General features: G+C 41.9%; 1 pseudogene across 1 annotated transcript; it reads right to left on the bottom strand.

Moving 5' to 3' along the window:
• Window positions 1-343: 343 nt before the first annotated feature.
• LOC308510360 (actin, cytoplasmic 1-like) lies at window positions 344-1,378 on the bottom strand (annotated as a pseudogene). Its single transcript has one exon. The product of its transcript is annotated as an actin, cytoplasmic 1-like (transcript).
• Between the last annotated feature and the right edge of the window lie 2,316 nt (window positions 1,379-3,694).

Here is a 3,694-nt window from a genome sequence, read left to right as displayed (position 1 = left end):
GGCAAGGACTGACCATTATTAGGAAGAAGTGGGGAGGCTTTTGAGCAGGCAAGGGACTTCCTGTAATAGTGCATCTGATGATATTTGGAATTACTATTTTAAAAAAAAGTACAAAGTCTTCAACTTTGCAAAGTCTAGAACTTTGCAGATGCTCACTCCAACCAACTGCTGTGACCTTCACCATTCCAGGTTTTAAATCCTGAGTCAAGTGCAAAAATAATAAATAAATAAATAAATAAATAAATAAATAAATAATCAAACACATAAAGCCATGCCAATCTCATCACTTTCTGTGCAAGTTAGGTTGTCAAGAAAGGATGTAACCACTTAAGCAAGAGTCCTCCTAGAAGCATTTGTAGTGGATGATGGAGGAGCAGGACTCGTCCTACTCCTGCTTGCTAATCCACATCTGCTAGAAGGGGGACAGTGAGGCCAGGATGCAGCTGCCCATCTACACCGTACTTGTGCTCAGGAAACACATTGATTTTGATCTTCATTGTGCTGGGGGGCCAGGGCGGTAATCTCCTTCTGCATTCTGTTTCAATGCCTGGGTATATGGTGGTCCAACCAGACAGTACCTGTTGGCATAGAGGTCCTTGCAGATGTCCATGTCATACTTTATGATGGAGTGGAAGTTACTTTTGTGGATGCCACAGGATTCCATGCCTAGGAAGGAAGTCTGGAAGAGCGCCTTGAGCAGCAGAAACACTCATTGCCAATGGGGATGACCGGACCGTCAGGCAACTTGTAGCCCTTCTCCAGGGAGGAGCTGGAGGCCACAGTGGCCATCTCCTGCTCGACCTCCAGGGTGATATAGGACAGCTTCTCCTTGATGTCACGCACAATTTCCCACTCGGCTGTGGTGGTGAAGCTGTAGCCACGCTCAGTGAGGATCTTCAGGTCCAGATGCAGGATGGCATAGAGGAGGGCATAGTCCTCCTGATGGGCACCATGTGGGTGACCCCCTTACCAGAGTCCAAAACAATGCCACTGGTGTGGCCAGAGGCCTACAGGGACAGCACGGCCTGGATGGCGATATACACGGCTGGGATGTTGAAGGTCTTGAACATGATCTGAGCCATCTTCTCATGGTTGGCCTTGGGGTTAAGGAGAGCCTCAGTCAGCAGCACAGGGTGCTCCCCAGGGGCCAAACGCAGCTCCTTGTACAAGTTGTGGTGCTAGATATTCTCCATGTCATCCCAGTTGGTGACAATACTGTGCTCGATGGGGTACTTCAGGGTCAGGATGCCCCTCTTGCTCTGGGCCTTATCGTCCACGTAGGAGTCCTTCTGGCCCATGCCCACCATCACACCCTGGTGCCCGGGGTGCCCCACTGTGGAGGGGAAGACGGCCTGGGGGTATTGTCACCCTTGAAGCCGGCCTTGGATATGCTGGAGCTGTTGTGGACCATGAACGCAGTGATGGTGTCACCCATGGCAATCTGGAGGCGGCCACCGTGCAGTGAAGGAGAGAGGCATGTGTTGGCAGGTGGATAGGTCTCGGCCTAGGATTGATAAACTTTAAAACTTCAAAATTATGATCTTTCATTTCTCAAAATTCACTGTTAATAAAGTGAAATGACAAACCACAAGGTGGGAAAAAAATATTTTCAAAACTACAAGTGAAAGAGAATTACAATTTGTAATATAAATACAAATTAAATAATATAATATATATTATATTATTAACTTATTATATTTAAATTATTAAATATAAATAACCCCCTTCAAATTGATGACAATGGGACAAATAGCCCAATAGAAAATCAGGATATCATTTCAATAAATAAATTCAAAGAAGAGAAAACATAAGAAATGATGTTCAATCTCATTAGTAATCAAGAAAATATATTTTAATCATAATTAGGTAAAATCATGCCCCTTCAAATTAGCCAAAAGAAAAAAAAAATCTGATCTTTTCAAGTCTTGGTAAGGATGGGAGGTACCTGGAAATCTTCAAAGCTGATAGGAGTTTAAATTAATACAATCACTTTGGAAAACAATGTGGCATTATTTAGTCAATTTAAAACTACATGTGTACTAAGTATGACTTAGCAGTTTCACTCCTAGTTAATAACTTGGAGCAGGGATCAACCAACTATGCCCTGAGGGCCAAATCCAGCCCAAATCCTGTGTGTATAAGTTAAATTTCATTGCAATACAGACCTTTCCATTTGTTTATATATTGTTTATGGCTGTTTTCACAATATATTGGCAGAGTTAAATAGTAGCGACAGAACCCATGAGATCCTTAAAGTCTAAAATATTTACTTTTTAATCCTTAACAGGAAAAGTTTGTCAACCCTGACCTAAAGAAATTCCAGCATTTGTCTATCAAAAGATATCTATAAGAATGTTTACAGCAGCACTGTTTTTAACAGCAAGAAACTGGAATCAACCAGTTTCCATCACAAGTAAATTGTGATGCAACAGAAAACCATGAACTAACCACAGTTTCACACAACAATGTGATTAATCTCAGAAACATAATGTTGAGTAATGTAAACAAATTACCAAAAAATACATGCTACTTCCATAAATTTTATTGTGGTGCTTCATTGTTTAGGTGGTCGCATAAGTAAAAGCATGTGGTAGCATAAGTAAAAGCAAGACAGTAATAAACTCAAAATTCAAAATAATGGTTATCTCCGAGTAGGGATAAAAAGGGATAAGCTTATAAACAGTCAAGGAAGAGTTGTCAAAATTAAGGCCAGAAGTGCTTGTCTTTTTAAACTTGGTGGGCGTTATCTAGGGTTCATTATATTGTATTTCTTTATAGCCTATTCTTATGGACTGAATTCTGTCTGTCTATCAAAATTCATATGTTGAAGCACCAACCCCTGACTATATTTGGAGATATGGCCTGTATGGAGATAATTAAGGTTAAATGATGTCATAGGATAGGACCCTAATTGGAGAGAGCTGGTGTCCTTATGAGAAGCGGACCCTCTATTTAGAAGAGCTCTCTCTCTCAGCACGCTCACTGAGGAAAGGCGATGGCAGGACACAATGAAGATTAGAGCTCTTATCAGAAACTGAATTTGTTGGCACTTGATGATGGACTTTTAGCCTTCAGAACTGTGAGAAAGTAAATGTTTGCTATTAAAGCCACCCACTCTGTAGTAGTTTGTTATGACAGCCCAAGCAGGTTGATACACCTATGGGCATGTTTATAAATGATTTATCTGTTCAATATTTTTAATTAAAATTATGGGATTAGAGTCCAGGCAAGATGGTGGAATGGGTAAATGCTGTGATTGCCTCCTCCCATGACCAAATTAAAATTATAACTAAATTATAGAACAATCAACCTGGAGAACCATCTGGAGCTTAGCTGAACAGAAATCCTATAACTAAACATAAAGAAGAAGCCACCTTGAGACTGGTAGGAGGGATGAAAGCATGAAACACCCAGGCCCATACCCATATATGGTGGCTGAGAATCAGGAGGGATCTCTTGGCTGCAGAGGTCCCCCATGCAGAGCAAGGGGTCCCAGTCCCACAGCCAGCTCCCCAGCCAGCAGCACAAATGCTGGGGAGAAGAGCCCCTACAGCATCTGGTTGTGAAAAACAGGAGGGAGTTTTGTTCATTTGGATGAGACAGAGGGCTGCTAGAAAACCCAGGCATACTCTTAAAAGGCCCAGGCATACACTCACTCACTCACAGTCATTCAATTTGGGTTCCAGCAGAGAGA

The sequence above is a fragment of the Rhinolophus hipposideros genome (genome assembly GCF_964194185.1).
Source record: "Rhinolophus hipposideros genome assembly, chromosome: 18".
NCBI lineage: Eukaryota > Metazoa > Chordata > Mammalia > Chiroptera > Rhinolophidae > Rhinolophus > Rhinolophus hipposideros.
This window is presented reverse-complemented; position numbering and strand designations above follow the sequence as displayed.